Source organism: Chrysochloris asiatica, unplaced genomic scaffold, assembly GCF_000296735.1.
Source record: "Chrysochloris asiatica unplaced genomic scaffold, ChrAsi1.0 scaffold00098, whole genome shotgun sequence".
Lineage (NCBI taxonomy): Eukaryota > Metazoa > Chordata > Mammalia > Afrosoricida > Chrysochloridae > Chrysochloris > Chrysochloris asiatica.
Genome location: NW_006408616.1, coordinates 11,435,554 through 11,454,253, shown reverse-complemented (window position 1 = coordinate 11,454,253; position 18,700 = coordinate 11,435,554). Strand labels below are relative to the sequence as shown.

The window sequence follows — 18,700 nt, the reverse complement described above, 5'->3', positions numbered from 1 at the left end:
ATTTTATTATATACTTGTGATGAAAACAGTACAACTAGAATAAATTTGTTAGTAAACACAACTGTCTCTTAGCAATCACGCAACTCAATCCAGGGAAGAAAAGGGCCCAGGCTTATAGAGAAAATTTATTATATTAGGTTGTGGATGTCTGCCAATATGTTTAGCAGGGAATAGAGAACATCTGGAAGTCTGGTAACACAATTAAGAAGAGTCTTTTAAAAAAGTTTTCACTGTAGGTGAGAGTGTCGTGGAATCTGATTTTCATCTTCTACTGTTTAAAGTTTGCATGATTCAGTTACTCATTGCTTAAAATGAGCTGTTCATCAGGAACCCTGCATCTGAGTATGAGAATAAAGATTGCCTTTCCCCAGATGAGTCAGAAAGGTGTTTCCATTGTTAGCAGCAAATGGTCCCGCATTCCATTGAACATTTGCTCACTTAGAAGCCCCCTTCTCCCACCCTACTCCCATAAAGCCCTGCTACACCCAGTATTCTGAGGTGCCCAGGTGTTTGAATATCAACCGTGTGCAGAATTCCTTCCTGATAAAAAGGGCTGTGGTCCTCAGTCACCTAAACAGCTATTTTCTTTCCAAATAGGGTTTCAGTGGGAAATATATATGAAATCAACTAAAATGGAGTCACTTTCTCAATAATGCCATATCATCATGCTGTGTTAGTTTTTCTTCTGAAATCAAATAGGAGATACATAACTCTATCCTGAGGGGACAAATGGGCTTAAGCAGCAATGGGACCCTCACAGTGGCATTGTCTACTCCTAATATGTCTGTTACTGATGCTTTAAATAGAAAATTTGAGAGAAAATGGAATGGTTTTAAAAGAGAGGTGGCATGCCTGACCATGCTCTTTTCTATTGTTTCTTCTTATTGATGAAATTAAATTGTCACTATGTTCTCACCATATGCTTATATGTCATTTCAGTGCATGCCTCCCTTATCTATATTAACCCTGTCATACTTAACATAAATATTTCCTGATGATTAGAATGTGAAAATTACAAAGAAGGTTTAGTAGTCAGAAAATATGGCCTTGGTGATAGAAATGACACCAAAGATCACATTACAGAATTTTTCAAGTCCGAAAACTTTTCATTGGAAATACCTTTTATCAATAACATATTCAGTGAGCCTATGTGTGAAGTTCACCAGGATCATATTGAATGTATCTGTGGAAAGACACAATGAAACAGCTCAGTATCATCATTAAGAACAAGACCATTGCCCAACTGCTTAACACATTACCAGTTGCTTATTTGCAAGTTCAATTTGAAGCTGAAAAAAAATAAAACAAGTCCTAGAGAGCTAAAGTATTCCTCTGAGTATATCCCACCTGAATTTAAAACAATCTTGAGAGTGCATTTGATGCATTGAACACTAATAATCAAAGACCAGGTGAGTTGTAGTATGACATCAGGGACATCACACATGAAGCTAAAGGTCATTAATAAGACAGGAGAGAATTAAAATAGCCCAGTAGATGTCAGAAGAGACTCTGGAACTTGCTCTTGGATGTAGAGGAGCTAAAGCAAATGTAAGAAATGACGAAGTAAAAATACTGATCACAATTCTTCCAGGGCAGTTCAAGAAGACAAAGTGAAGTATTATGGTGAAGTGTGCAAAAACCTTGAGTTAGAAAAACCAAAAGGAAGAACACATTCAACATTTCTCAAGCTGAAATAACTGAAGAGAAAAATCAAGCCTTGAGTTGAAATATTGAATAATTCTATGGATAAAATATTGAAGGACATAAGAAACCCCAAAAGAAGATAAAAGGAATACATACTATACCAAAAAGAATTGGTCAGTGGCTCCTTGGAAACCCAATATAGTAACACTGTGAGTCAGAACCAACTCGGCAGCAGTTAAGTATATTTGGTTGGTTGGTTAAGTACCATTGAATTGGTTCCAACTCATAGCAACCCTGTATAGGGTTTCCAGGGAGCAGCCAGTGAGGATAAAACGCCAACTTTGTGGTGTGGCACTGTAGGATCAGCACTGGACTGCAAACCACAAGGTCAGCAGTTCAAACCCAACAGCTACTCCTTGGAAACCCTATGCAGAGTCGCTATTAGTTGGAACCAACTCTGTGGCACTTAACAGCAATGAGATAAGGAGCTCAGTGACTCCATTCAATAAGCACTAGACTGCAAACAACAGGGTACACTGTTTGAAACCACCATGCATTCCATGGGAGAAAGACGTAAAGTCTCCTGCGAAGATTTAAAGTCTCTGAACCCCTATACGGGGTCTCTGTGAGTCAGAACCGACTCCACAGCACTTAAAATGTTTCTAAGGCTATAAAACTTTGTAGGAGCAGAAAGCCTCATTTTCTTCCACAGAGTGGCTGGTAGGCTTGAACCACCAGCTTGTGGTTTGTAGACCAGTACTTTTCCTCTAGAGTCATAACACTCTCTGTATGTATAGGACAGAGTGGAACTGATCCATAGGGATCCCAAGACGTAAATCTTTACAAGAGCAAACAGACTTATCTTTCTTCCATGGAGTAACTGGTGGGTTTGAATCACCCACCTTGCAGTATGCAGGCGAACACTTAATGCACTACATCACCTGGGCTCCTTAGGGTAAAAACAAATAACTTATTTATTTAAAATAAATATTCTTATTCTCGGTATTGTTTTTGCTGATTTCAGCATTGGATCAATTGGTAGACCTTAATGTTGACATGGAGGGCTGGTGGCACTGTAGGATAAGCACTGGAATGCTGACCACAAGGTCGGTGGTTCAAATCTACAAAGCCACTCAATAGAAACATGAGGCTTTCTGCTTCCATGAAAATTACAGCCTCAGAAGCCCTATACAGGGTTATCATGAGTTGGAACTTAACTCCACATATACTTAACAACAACAGTGTTGACATATTTAAGTTAAAATTTAACCAGTGTTTCCACTTAAAGCAAAATATTTAAATGTTTCAGACTCCCTTTTAGAAAATTTGGACGAGGTAGCAAGATGATTAAGTAAAATCTAAGACAGTTTTCTAGCAAAGTTCCAAGGAAATATTAGGTAAAAAGAATGTGATTACAGTAAATAAAAACTAGTCAATAGATCTCGACTAGAGAAAGATAAAAAAACAATTTTGATAAAGGAAACAGTGTACATTGCTACAATTTGTTGAGCTTGACCTGTACTTATGGATGTAGTAACTCAAAATACCAACTGAGAGGGAAGGAGTCTTCACATCAAGTATCAGTCGTATCCCCTCTGTATGCAGGGGTGATAGGGACTGGCAACTTCGACATTAGCTATCTAAAATAGGGGGCGAGGGGGGCTATAAAGGCACAAAATGACTGTCTTACAAATTTTCAAGAGGGAGTTTAGTTTCAGAGTGTGCAGGCGAAGGTGGAATCCTCACTGAATAGTTTTTGTCTTGTCTCAATGGTTCTGGTGAAAAGAGATGGGGATAAGATTCTTATGATTCAATAGTGAATAATTGTTATCATGACTAATTGCAACTGTCACAACTGTAAAAGCAGAAGTTTTGTAAAAAAAAAAAAAAAGGAGAAATAGTTAATCTTACAATTCAGGAACAGAGGACCCTAGGACCATCAATGAAGAAGAGCACGAGCAGAATGTGGAACCCTATCCAGAGAAGCAACGACACCAGAGATGGAAACAGAGAGAAAGAGATGGAGAAAGAGATCAGCTGAGGACTCAAGATTTATGGAAAGAGAAAGTTTATGTGCTGGTGACCAGGAGGCAGGCTTGTAGTAGAATGTGTCCTTTGGTTTTTTAAATGATTGTATATTCCTAAGTGTTTTTGTGTACATCCCCCCACCCCATAAAACAAAACAAAACAGAGGGAATAGAAGCAAATACTGAATGATAATGCATGGAGGAGATTGCAATTGTTGCAATGAAATGAGTGTAAAACTGATCTTCTCCTATGTAAACCATCACTCAATTCACAATAAAAACTTATTTCAAAACAAAACAAGTCAATAGTAATAATAATGGTTTTGAATAATTTCCCACAATAGTCATTTTTCTATGAGGTGTACAGGTTTACATTTAGCACTAGCAATATGTATGTTGTTGTTAAGTGCCATCAAGTTGGTTCCCATCCATAGCGACCATAGGGTTTCCAAGGAGCAACTGGTGAGCTTGGACCATCTACCTTGTGATTCAAACCTACTTTTCCACCCAGCACATTAACCCACAGAACCCCACCAGAAGTCCAGCAATATATATAGTAATGTTTATATATATATATACATGTATATATATACATACATACATACACATATACACATGGAGAGTGCAATGACTTTGTATGATAAGCCCTGGATTGTGAACCACAAGGTTGGCATATATAAATACACACACATACACAAAGGGGGCATCTAAAAGTTCTTGGAAAAGTTCCATCATCTTTTAATTCCATTTTCCCACAAAGTTTTTGAAACCCCTTGCAGTATTTGTCTGTGTGCAAAGTATGGTAGTTTATTCATTAAATTCAATAAATTAAACATTTAAGAAAAAAAACAGAATTTAATCACATTGCAGTCAGACATGTGGACTGCATTTCATATTATAAGCTGTACAATTTATATTTAAAGAGCTTTCTCTGTTATTTCTGTCTTGTCCACTCTTACACTTCACAAACTGTCTTAGCTAGGGCCCTCACGATACAGAATCTGAGGCAGAGATTTGCACGTAGGAAGTTTGTCAGGAAATGCCAGAGAAGGGAGTCAGGGAAGCAAGATTGGGTGGGTGGAGGGAGAAGTTTAGCAGCACTGTAGTTCCAGCAGAAGCCTCAGCAGACCTTGGGGGAGCTCTGGAACTGGATGACCCCGTAGATTTACCATGAATGAGGCAAGAGATTTGGCCTTTATACCCCCTGTCATCCAGTAACTCTTAGGAAACAGTGTAATCTTGGGTGTGACAACTCCCTCAGGGCAGCGCCCCATAAGGACCGTAGCTGTGAGCTGTCAGCCCCATCATTCCTGGCAGTTGGAGGAATAAATGTCTCATTTATTGAAGGGAGAATCTGGATGGTACATGGCATCATCTACTACACCCACTTGATTTATGGTTTCCTGTATAAATGAATGGAGTCCTGGTGTGGTGTGGTATGATAGGCACTAGACTGCTAACTGCAAGGCCGGCAGTTCAAACCCACCAGCTGCTCTACACAGGGTCGCTATCAGTCAGAACTGACTTGACAGCACTTAACAGCAATAGAATATAAATGAATATGACATGTTTCAATAGAATATTGTGTAGATTTTATGTAAACAAGAGAATGGTGGTAATGTCCACCTTATAGGGTAATGAAGGTTATAAGAGAATTCATATGAAAGGCTGAGATTGGCATACCTTCTTAGCTTATCTTTGTTTAGAAGCTTTATTGGTACCTGGTCAGCATCATAGCAACACACAAGTGTCCCGTGACAGGCAGATGGCTGCACATGAGTTGCATTGGGTATGAGTAGAACCCACTTCTCCCGCATGCAAGGTGAGAATCCTATGACTAAACCACCAATATCCCTGAAACCAATTGCCTTTGAGTGTATTCTTCATGTGTGTCCGAGTAGACCTGTGTTCCACAGGATTTTCAGGTGTTGATTTTTCAGAAATTGATTGCCAAGCCTTTCTTCTGTGGTAATTCTGGGTGGACTCAAACAGCCAACCTTACAACTAGCATCTAAGCATGGTAATGGTGTGCACCACTCAGGGACTCTGAATTCTTCCTACTGAAGCAGTTTTGCTGAGCTGAGAATCACAGTGCTAAGCCTTAGTACCCTGGAGCCTAGTAGTCTATATAGTGGTAATACTAAGAAAACCCAAGGGAAGTAGGCCTCGCATTGAGATGATCCCATTGCACACACCCCAGAACTGTTCCTTTGAATGTCATTGGACAAAAACGTAGAGAGAAAATATATGCTTCTTTCCCTGAAATAATTGAGGGCATTAGATTATTGATGAGTCATGAATTGTTGCTTCCCATTCCATAAATTATACTCACTCTCCGAGGAAGGAAATTTTGAAAAAGGTGCTAAGGCTGTGCTTTGAAGATTTTGAGTCATGCAACCCCATAGTATACAGCCTCATCCATAGGTCCTATATCCAAACACCCAAACAAATGATTCACACACTGTGGCCAGAGACCACCGTCCTCAGAATCCATAATGGTGCTTAAAAATTCACATACCTGGGTATCATCTCATACTTACTGCTTGACAGTCTTTAAGATTAGGGTCCCTGGGCATTCTAACCTACTTTTCAGACGTTTCTTAATGCATCTTCCTTGAGACTCACTGACCCAGGGCTTGTTCTCTGTGAGTGGGTCTCAAGGGAAGGACGCATGACTTCTGGTTCTTTGCTTATTACACGGAAAAGAGGCCAGGGTAGTTCATTTAGCCATGTTAACATTGAGAAGGGTAGTGTTCATGTTTAAACTTTCATAGAGCATTGAAGAAATCTAGTGAAACTAGGGAAGAATTTGTTAACTTCTGCTAAAGTTAGTCCACTTTGGTAAGGTGTTTGTATATGTCTATGTGCCAGTGAATGGGTAGAAACTGTATGATCTAGGTTCCAGTGCTAGAGATCTCATTCTGAATTACATATGATGATTGAAATGACAAGAACTCAGATTTTTCAAAGCTGTTCTGATTTTCCTGTTACTCATAAATGCATATAAGTAAGTGCACAAGGAATTTTTTGACTGATTTTCTTTTTCTGTACCCTGTGAATGAATATTTCAGATTTCAAAGATTCAGTGGAGATTAGAAAAGATGTCTTTGTATGACACTGTAGGATAAGCACTAGATTGCTAATCACAAAGTTGGTGGTTCAAACCCACCAACTGCTCCTTGAAGACAGATTATAAAAGATGTCTTTGTATAACACTGTAGGATAAGCACTAGACTGCTAATCACAAAGTTGGTGTTTCAAACCCACCAATCGCTCCATGAAAACCCTATGCAGGTCACTATGAGTCAGAAATCAACTCAATGGCACTTAGCAACAACAGCCGTAACCTCCCCAGCCAGAGTTCCTAATAGGTGATTTCCCCTACACATAATCCTTGTGCTGTCCAAACTCCTGAGATGGACACTCAGGATACACACTTCCCACTGCACTATCCCCTTGAATGACTGTTACTGATTTGGAGTATGAACACACTTTTCCTGTCAACTGCTGCCTCCTCTCTAAATTATTCCAGTAGCTAGAATGTATTTCATGCCTGTGCAGTATTGCTAACAACAAGGATTCCTCACAGGAACCACACAAGATTCTGAGTCACCTTATAACCTTGAATATGGCTTTTTAAAGTATACCTGCCTGGAATTGCATTTGATATTGAGCATATCTAAAAAGGCTTGGAAAAAACAGCTCTCTTGCCTATGAGGATCATTTGCTTCAGATGATGAAGGATTGACAGAATTTGGAGTGAGTGTGACAAAACACATGCTTACATTCTCAGAACGGAGAGGGTCATTAGACCTTCACATCTGAGAAACCACAGTGAAGGAGAAACAAATGGATACTAGATGACACGAGTGTTCATTGGGTTAGTGTTGAAGAAATAATGAATGCTATTTTGACTGATGGGAGCAAGTCAAAGGCCATAGACAGCAGTGAAGAGAATGATTTCATAGAGGAGGAGAAATCCTTATGAGAGGAGAGCTGGCTGCTTTGGTGTGGCATGAGTTCATTGGGGCTATATAGGGAACTGAGTGTCATACAGCTGACCCCTAAACATGAAACCTATATAGTGCCACAAGTGTGATGTTGTTAAGGGCCATTGAGTCGGTTCCGACCCATAGCAACCTTGTGGTTCAAACTGACTTTTAAGTCCTGCACATTAATCCGCAGCGCCACACCAGGACTCCACAAGTGTGACAGTGGGCAGTTTTATACACACCATCTCATCTGTTCATATGGACTTCTAATGAGGTGTGCTATTGACCTCATTGTCTACAAAAAAAAAAAAAAAAAAAAAAACTAGCTCAGGCACACCCATGAATCCCAAGTCACATGGCTAAGAAGCCATAGTCAGAAAGTCATCCCTGGATTCTGACTCGACCTCTTCCACTGCTTCAGAACAGTTCTCTCTACATCCTGCTATGAAAACCACAGTTCACCAGGACCACCCCAGGCCTCTAAGGAAAGGTTAATTATGTGCATGGTTTTCTGTTTAAAAGATATAAAAAGTATTTCATTTCATAAACTTCCCAACCTCTAGCACTTAAAGAGTAAATTCTTAGGAATCAGAAAAATTCAGCTATTTAAAATGACTCATATCCTGAGGGCCCCAGACAGTAATAGCTTTCCATTAAATTGACTTGGAAAGTCAACTGGGTGGAGTCCCTCTGGACAACTGCTGGAGGTCACCCATTGTGACAGGTCAGGTAATTAATTATTTGGCTCCTCATCGGCAACTGTGTCGTATTTCCCTAAATTGTACGTAAGGGTTGTTAATTGATTTATTTATTTTACAAGTTGGTTATGGGTCAGAAAGAGTACAATAGGATTAAAAATTGCAAGACTTATTTACTGGACATTAATTCTAAAAGAATCAAACCATTGAAGTCAGCATTTTTAACATTCATCATGGAGTTAACGATGACAACATTGCTATCTAGGTGCAGTTTATTGATAGGAAGACTCAGATAATATAATGTGAAGGAGCCAGGCACTTAAGAAGTGGAAGAGACTAATATGGTTGAGAAAATGCTTTCAGCTCTTGCAATAAAGTGTATTTGGAATATTTTTTTAGTCCAATAAAATTCAGTTTTTATGGTTGATTTATTTTCCCTAGTAATGTTTTCTCTTAGATACTTTTGTTTTCTCAACAGGAAATAGATAATAAACATCTGACCTTAGCATAGTTAACCTCAAATAAATTGTATGGGATGAAAATCAAACAAATAAATCAGGGTGTGTATACTCTAAAAGGAAATTGCAAACTGGAACAAATGATACAATATTAGTTGAAGAAATAAATGCTTTCTAATATACTCAAATAATCAAAAATCAACAGCATCCTTAACTTTTGTAAAAAAATATATAAACACTAAAATAAGTGTCTAACATAGAATAAAAGCCAAACTTCAGTCATACTCATTTGTGTTGTTGTTAAATGCCATCGAATTGGTTCTGACTCGTAGTCACTCTGTAGAGGGTTTCTGACTGGATGGCACCTAACAACTACAACCAGAGGGTTTCCCAGGCTGTAAATATCCATAGGAGCTGAAAGCCTCCTCCTCATTCTCCCTTTGAGTGACTTGTGGGCTCGAACTGTTCTCCTTGTTGTTCACAGTTCAGTGTTTCTTCTACAGAACCACAACTGAAATGAAAGCTTAAGAACATTAGATTAGAGAGCATGTATATGTAAATCTTTTACATTTATACATTTATTTAGTGTTGTAAATTCTAATTAGTGTTTCATAATACTTTAATTAGTGTTTCATAGTACTCATAATACTTTTCAGAGATATGATTATTTTGTGGGTCAAGAGACAAATTTTTCCAGTTGAATAAGACTCCATGGCCACATTTTCTAAGTGTTCAGTTTATTTCACTTCTGCTATTGAAAACTATTTCCTAACAGACCATAGTTGGATGAATTGGTCAAAAAAACAAAAAGAACAAGTTATCTCAAATGGAAGCTTTTATTCGTAGCATTGTATCTATTTGTTAAAGATTGAACGATTCACATATTGTTTGGGAAAACAAATGGATTTATAAGAACCATCTACCTTTTCAATACTTAGGAACACAAATATTTTAAAGATATTTCTTTTAAATATAATTTATTATTTACTTAATTTCCCCCAGTCTTGCTTTCCTCAACTTTAAAATGTTGTTGTTGTTAGGTGCTATTAAGTCGGTACTGACTTCATAGCGACCCTATGCACTACAGAACGAAACACTGCCTGGTCCTGGGCCAACCTTACAATTATTGCCACGCTTGAGCCCATTGATGGCTGCCATATTGTTAATCCATCCAACTGGGGGTCTTCCTCTTTTTCTCTGACCCTCCACCTTACCAAACATGATATCCTTCTCCAGCGATGCTCCCTCCTGACAATATATCCAAAGTATGAGAGATGAAGTTTGGCCATCCTGGCCTCCAAGGAGCACTCTGGCTTTACTTCTTCCAGTGCAGATCTGTTTGTTCTTTTGGCAGCCCATGGCACTTTCAGTATTCTCCTCCAACACCAGAGGAGAATGATGCTCAAAAAGCATCATTCATCTACAGTCTTCCTTATTTGCTGACCAGCTTTCACATGCATATGAGGTTATTGAAAATACCATGGCTTGCGTAAGGGGCACCCTAGTCCTCAAGCTGACATCTTTGCTCTTCAACACTTTAAAAAGGTCTTGTGCAGCAGATACATTGATCAATGGAACAGAATCGAGAATCCAGAAATTAACCCATCCACATACAGTCAACTAATGTTTGACAAAGTTCCTAGGTATGTTACATGGGGAGGAGATAGTCTTTTTAACACATGGTGCTGTCAGAACTGGAAAGCAATATGCAAAAGATTGAAACAAGACCTTTACCTCTCGCCTTATACAAAAACCAGCTCAGCACGGATTAAAGACCTAAATGTGAATCCCAAAATTATGAAAGTCATCAATGAAAAAATAGCTACAAATGTGAGGGCTCTAATACAGGGAATACACAGACTACCAAACATTTTGAAAATGACACAAGCAAAAGTAGACAAAGTAGATGATCGGGACACAGTAAAAATTAAAACTTCTGTGCATCAAAAGACTTCACCAAAAGAGTAAAAAGGGAACCCATAGAATGGGAAAAAAATATTTTGGTATGTCACATCAGACAAGGGATTCATTTCTAAAATATATAGGAAACTATAATACCTCTACTAGAAAAAGACAACCCAATTAAAAAATGGGGCATAGGACATGAAGACACTTCACCAAGGACGAGATCCGGGCAGCCAACAAACGTATGAAGAAAGGTTCACGATCACTAGCCATTAGAGAGATGCAAATCAAAACAACAATGAGATATCATCTCAACCATCAATAACAGCAAAGATAAAAAAAGGTAGAGGACAATAAGTGCTGGCGAGGATGTGGAGAGACGTAGACACCTCCTACATTGTTGATGGGATTGCAAAATGGTCCAACCACTCTGGAATAAAAATGGTGCTTCCTCAGAAGGTTGGAAATAGAAATACCTTATGATCCAGCAATCCCTCTACTTGGTATTTACCCACAAGAAATATGAGCCATAACACAAGTAGATATATGCACACCAATGTTCATAGCAGCACTATTTACAATAGCAAAAAGATGGAGACAGCCTAAGTGCCCATCAACTGAAGAATGGATAAACTGGTACATACACCCCCTCAGAGTAAACTCCCTTCCAAGACTGAGACTCAAGGGGAATACATGAGCAGGCATGTGGTCTGGCTGGTGACCACATTGGTCACCAATAAGGGGAAGAGAAGGAATAAACAGCAATGAAGTTGTGAGCTAAGCCTGACCACATTCAATAGATCCCCGTGAACCCGGATGGAGACCTGAATGGCCAGCAAAACAGCAAGACCCAGGGACTTCTGGGCCCAGAGGCAGTGACATGGCCACAGAGGACTAGAGCGGAGAGCGAAGCGTCCAGCTGATATGAAGTGAGGGGAGATGCGCAAAAGCACCCATATTTGCAGATAGTACCTACTTGACCTGGCTTCCATAGCTGGATGATCAAAAGTCAACTAGAAGAAAGAAGAGGGGTGGGGGTGGGGGAATAAATAAGAATAACCTGCTACAATTTGTTGAACTTTACCTATAGTTATGGATGTAGTAGCTCAAAAAGGGAACTAATCTTTACAGTGAGGATTACTCCCATCCCTTCAGTACGCAGGGTTGACAGGGATGGGCAACATAGACATTGGCTACCCAAAATGAGGGGGCCTATAACAGCAAGCATGGCTTACATGCTTTCAAGAGGGAGCCTAGTTCCAGATTGGGTAGGGGAAGGTAGAATCTCCACTGAATGATTTCCAATCTGTTGGGACTGAGCTGGTGAAAGGAAATGGGGATAAAACTCTTGCGGTACAATAGTGAATAATTGCCATTAGGTCTGACTGTGAGGCTAGGAAATATAGAGGTAGATGTTTTTTGCCAAAAGGAAGAGAGTGATTGATTTTGCAGCCCAGGAGCTGAGGTCCCTGGGACCATCAAGTGAGAAGAACAGAAAGCGGGGCCCTACCCAGAAAGGCAGTGATGCCAGGGATGGAAACAGAGCTGATGATGTGGATGGATGCAGCGGCTGGAGACACTGGACTCAGGGAGGGAGAAGGGCCGTGTGCTGGCGACTTGGGGTGGGGTGGGGGGTGGACCTGTGTGGTGTATCCTTTGGGGTTATTTGATGATTCATGGAGGGGATTGTAATCATTGCAATGAAACGAAGTACGATAGGATGAGTGTAAAACTGATGTTCTCCCATGTCAACCTCACAATAAAAACTTAAAAAAAAAAAAGTCTAAATAAAATTCTACTTAAAAGAATTATGAAAGTTAAATGAGATCATGTATGAAAATACTTTCCATAAAATATAAAATATTATTGTTGTTAAATGCCATCGATGTGGTTCCTACCAACAACAACCCTGTATACCTTGTGGTTTAAACTGACTATGCAGTCCAGCACATTATCCCACAGCACCACAGATCATTAACACATTAATAAGTCCTTTTGGTTCCATGTTCTTTTGCCCTGCCTCCATATTTCACCAAGGCAACTCTTCTCTCCATGTCACAATTTGCAATTTACACTCTGTTGATGTTCATTCTTCACAGATAAAATGACTGCAGTGGAAGCGTATAACGGTGTGCCCTTGACTGCTGCTTTGTGAATTCTGCATAAGTAAATCCCACGAGATAAAAACTTAGAACCACTTAAATGCAAAATGGATGTTGTGTTTATTCAGAATCTAAATTTTCTATTACTTGAAAAAATAATTCTTCTCTTTACATCATAGAACAGTATCTCTGTACCTATATTTCTTTTTTAAATAGGATAAAAATAAGCATCCTTCTACCTGAAAACTGTTTTCCAGTATAGCTTTCATAAATTTTTTTTAATGTAGCACACAGACATAAAAGATCATAAAAATAAAGAAATAACAAGAGAGTCCCCATAAACAATACAATGTTGACTAAGACTGTGAGAAACGAAAGGCAGCTAATGTTACCACTGATCTTCAAGTATGAGCCTGGAAACCACCAGTCTGGTCCAGTTCAGTAAAGCTTTTGTTGTTCTTTTTAAATAGGACGGAATAATTACTGACAGTACTTTTGTAAAACATACCTGCAGATGTCAAAGTCAAAATGTGCTTCATTTACATCGACAAAAAGGCATTGACCAAAAAAAGACAGACAATAAATTCTGGTGAAGCTATGGGAAGCTGGGGACTCTAAGCATTGCTAGTGAGACACCACTATGGAAAATGATGTGGTGCTTCCTTAAGAAGCTAGAGATAGAAATATGATACAACAATCCCACTCCTAGGTATATATATTCGGTGACACAGATAACACATATGTTCATCACAGCATTATTCACTATAGCAAAAAAGATAGAAACAACCTAATTGTCGATCCATGGATGAATGGAGAACAAATTGTGGTACATTCATACAGTGAAATACTATACAATGATAAAGAATAATGATGAATCTGCCAAGTACTCCACAGCTTAGATGCATCTAGAAGACACTGTTGTTGTTAGGCGCCATCAACTTGATTCCAGACTCGAGCGACCTGCAAAATAGAATGAAACACTGCCCAGTCCTGTTAAGCTTGAACTCATTGCTGCTACCACTGTGCCAATCCATCTCATTGGGGGTCTTCCTCTTTCACTGACCCACTACTTTGCCAAGCATGATGTTCTTCTCCAGGGACTGGTCCCTCTTGATAGTATGTCCGAAGTATGAGAGATGAAGATATAAGTCAACCACAAAAGGACAAATATTTGTAAAAACAGAAAGAAATTTTATTTGATGGTTATCAGAGAGGGAAGAGGGATTAGATGAGAAACACTGAGTAGATAGTAGATGAATTAATTCTGGTGAAGGGAAAGTCAATACTTAATGTGGAAAAGTCAGCACAACGTGATCAAGGCAGTGAGGGGTATGCAAGAATAAAAGACAACTATATTAAGTACCGGAGTTGTTGTTAAGTGCTATTGAGTTGATTCCAACCCATAACGACCCTGTATAGGGTTTATGAGGAGCATCTGGTGAGCTTGAACCACCAAACGAAATTGTGGCGTGACACTGGGTTAATGCACTGGACTGCAAAGTCGGTTTGAACCTCAGGGTAAGTGGTTCAAGCTCACCAGCTGCTCCTTAGAAACCCTATACACAGTTGCTTTGGGTCAGAACTGACTCGATGGCACTTAACAAAAGCAACAATATCAGTAAGTACTGGTGTGGCCCTGTGGGTCGATGCACTAGATTGCAAGGTCGGTTTGAACCACAAAGTGAGTGGGTCAAGCTCAACTGCTGATCCTCAGAAATCCTATACAGTGTCACCATGAGTCGGTACCAACGTGACGGCACTTAACAACAACAGTAAGTACTAGAGTCTTAGTGTGGCACTGCGGGATAATGCACTGGGCCACAAAGTTTGTGTGAACCACAAGGTCAGTGGTTCAAATTCACCAGTCGTGCCACAGAAACCATATACAGGGTCACTATGAGTTGGAACGGACTTGACAGCACTTAACAACAACAACAACAACACAGTAAGTACTATAACATATACAGTCCTGCAACAGCAGTAATAACTAATAATTATGAGTAGTTACATAAGTAAAAATTATGTTAACTAGGTAGGGAGGTCATATGGGCATACAACCATGCACCTATGTAGTATGTTGTAAATCTTTATGGGAGTAGATAACCTCATCGTTCTCCCACGAGCAGCTGTTGTCTTCCATGACCTTATGGAGAGCAGCCCAACACATAAGCCAGTACAGCCCACGAACACAATAGAAGGATAAAAAATGTAGAACAAAATGCAAAGCCAAAAAAGAAAAAGACTAGACTTACTCGTTGAAAAGAGACAAGGTGGAACCCCCAAGAGAAAACATTCTACCTTGAAAGTGAAGACACTGCCAGAGGCAACCTTTCAGGCAAATATTAGACTGGATTATAAAACCAGCAATACGAAGACTGTTCCTCAGAACCACCAACTATACAAGACCAAAAAGGCATAATTTGCCCAAAACCAAAGATGAGAAGACAAGTTACAGGGAAATCAGATGATGAAAATGGGGAGCTCAGGGAAGAAAAAGTGCTAACACTTTGTGGGGATTGCGATCAATATCACCAAACAGTTTGTGTATGAACTATTGACTAGAAAAACAAATTTTGCTATGTAAACTTTCATGTAAAGCATATTAATTTTTTTTTTATTTTAACTTCACAATTTTAATGGGGGAAAAAAGATGTGCTTAATTTATTCTAACAACTGATATAGCAACACAAATATCTCTTAAATTATTCATATTTCCAACAGAAAATTCCCCTCCTGGAGACCACAGAATTGAATTAGACTTAATGTCATCCAAATACAAGTTTATTTTTAAAGTAAACACGTACACACAAAATAAGCATACAAAATAAATTTTGTTCTTGCTTTGGTCTATAGTAAATGGGAGAAAAGTGTATGTAAATAAAGTATCCACATTTATATAAAAAAATAAAAAGTGATATGTTTCATGATCTGGTTGCTGAAGAATCCTTTTAATGAAATTTAGCTTAGTTTCATAAATAATGCAATGCTTGCATGTGATTAGGTGAAGCCCAAAGGAGTTTTACCTAATCAGATACCCAGTGAAAGAGGATATTGCTTGCAGATTCTTACTATTACCAGGAATAAACAATATCTACACATTTTCCAGATGGAGGACTGTATTTGGTAATAGCATCAGTGAATTACTGTAAATACTAGTAATCCCCCTCCTTGATGGGATAGGGCTTTCTGTGGACATAGAATAGAGGCTTTTTTTCTGACTGTAGCTAGTCATGAAGTCCTCCCTGCTTAAGCTTCATGGGTCTTCACACTTAAGCATATGGCACACTAAAAATCTTTTCTCTCATATTTATCTCTTTTTATTTTCCTTCTCATTTGTTTCTGGATTGGAGAGTCCAGAGGTAGACTTATATCCTCATTCCGATTTTTTTTAAAAAGAAGAAGAGAAGAACATTTCTGTAGTCAGTACACTTTGAAAGGATGTGACTGTTCATTTAAATGGTACTGAGATAATGAATGAATTAAAAATTCAACAAGATGACTTAGAATCAGCTGGATGGGGCCAGCTGCGTAATATTGCAGGCAGGCATTTTAACACAGAGGTGAGTCCACTATGGAAGCCCTTATTGAACTGAGGTGCTCTTTTTCCATAGTTAACACTTGCAGCTCAAAGATTTGTTTCAAGGTCTCCTAGGTCTCAAGAGAAGAGGTTTCAAGAGGTTACATCTAATGATATGAAGGAATAAGAGCATCCCTTCCTCTACTGCCTGTCATCGAGAAAATAAATGGAAATTTCCCTCACCAGGTTAACTGGATGTCCCTTAAATCTTAGAGTCACAAGAGTCTTGCTTCAAATTAAAAAAATAATAATTTGAGTTCTGGCTGTGATTGTTTCTGTATCTACATCCAAACGAATCTTTATACCTAGAGACTTTTCTGGGCATGAAATAGATAGGTACAAGAGCATTTAAAAAAAAAATTTTTTTTTTCTATTTTTGTCTCTCATCATTGCTCCAGTATCTAGTATCGCATCTTAGATCTACTGCCATCCCTTAGTTCCTGCCCCTACTAAGTCTGAGTGGTAAGGGGCTTGTCCCAGATGCCATAAAGCTTTGCCAATTACAGGTGACCAGAGAAATGCAAACAACAGCACATGTACTGACTCAGGGTGTTTTCTTTTGCCTGACTGTCACAATCTATGTCTCCAAACAGCATTAACTCCTTTGTGTAAAATTAGGGCTTTCAAGTTTTGGGAGGAAGTATTGTCCATCTGAATTGATTCCTTTTCCTGTCATTCAAAGGGGAGCATTACCCAGAGTGTCTTCCTAGAAATCTGAGTTCAGAAGAGTCTTCAGAGCTGTTCTGTAAGAAAGTAGGGAAGGATCAAACAAATTTAGCGTAGAGTTAAGCAAAGATAAAAAAAAAAAAAAAAAAAAGCTTATGCAACGTGTCTTCCTTGGCCTTTTAATAGGAATCCCTTCTCTGCCAAAATTAAATTGATCTTCCTAGAAGGTATGGAACAGTGGAGCAAGCCTGACATTTGATTGTCAAGGGACTTGGCAAACACAGATCCTGTTTTTATTGCTTGGGCATTATCTTGGCTTTTCCACATTAAAAGCCAGCTCCACAGGCTTATGCAAAGTACTTTGGGTGACAGAGATGGAGAGAACCTATTAAATTGCTAAATATGCCCATTCTAAATGTAGCCGAAACAACTGAATTATGTAACTGCACTGATTTGGCTTCTTTTACTTTTAAGTTAAAGAAGTTAATTGATTCCTTCTCTCCTTAATCAATGCAACTTTGATTTATGGATTTATCCCCCATTCTCTTTAGCATTTTCTTTTGATCAGTAGGAGAGCTTTTTTTTCTTTTTTCCACATAATTTTGCATTATTTAAATTTTGATTTTTAAACTTTTCACCAGGATTTCATTTGAGAACTCTTTGGGGCTAGGTGGAGCCAAACAGGAAGTAGGAAGAAGAAATGAGATGAGACAGAATAAAGAGAATCAAGACAGAAAACCATTTGGAGGAGTTGATTCTTATGGGGAGACATATATAATGTATTTAACTCTGGTAATTTGCATACTATTTAAATTATTGCACTGTTGTTGTCAAGTGCTATCGAGTCAGTTCCAACTCATAGCTGCTTTGTAGAGGGCTTCCAAGGAATGGCTGGTGAGTTTGAACAAATGACCTTGGAGTTCAAACCGACCTTTTGGTCTAGTCCTACAGTGCCACACCAGTACTCCAACATTTGTTGTTGTTGTTAAGTGCCGTCAAATTGGTTCGGACTCAGCAATCCTATATAGGATTTACAAGTAGTAGTTGGTGTGTTTGAATTACAGGTGTTCTTTGTTGTTGTTAAGTGCCCTTAAGTCAGATCCGATTCATAGTAATCCTGTATAGAGTTTCCAGGGAACGACTGGTAGGTAAGCTTGAACCACCAACCTTGCAGTTCAGACCAACCTTGCAGTCCAGTGCATTAATCCACAGTGGCACACCAGGGCTCCACCAACCTTCTTAAGGGCCTACAATTACTTTTAGCTTGCTTTGTAGTAAGTCCTCCTATAATGCTGAGTTTCTAGTCTAGTAGGTTCATCCACTGTTACACAGATCCAGGTGTTCCTTGGGGGAGAGATCTCTAGAAACATTCTTGGATTAGAGCATCATCTGTAAGATGGTCAGTGCTGAGAAACAATGATACATAATGTCTCCCCATTAAACCCAACTCCTCCGAATAGCTCTCTGGTAGATTTGCATACTATAAACTATTGCACTATTGTTGTTGTTAAGTGCAGTTGAGTTAGTTCTGACTCATAGGAACTTGGTATAAGGCTTCCAAGGAGCCGCTAGTGAGTTTGAACCGCTGACCTTGTAGTTCAAACCAACCTTGCGGACCAATGCTTATCCTA

The 18,700-nt window shown here is 39.0% G+C and overlaps 1 protein-coding gene across 1 annotated transcript in view; it reads left to right on the top strand.

Annotated features, from left to right (window-relative positions):
• TMTC1 (transmembrane and tetratricopeptide repeat containing 1) overlaps positions 1 to 18,700 on the top strand; it is a 373,612-nt gene that overhangs the window by 290,984 nt on the left and 63,928 nt on the right. The gene's annotated exons all lie outside the window — the stretch shown is intronic.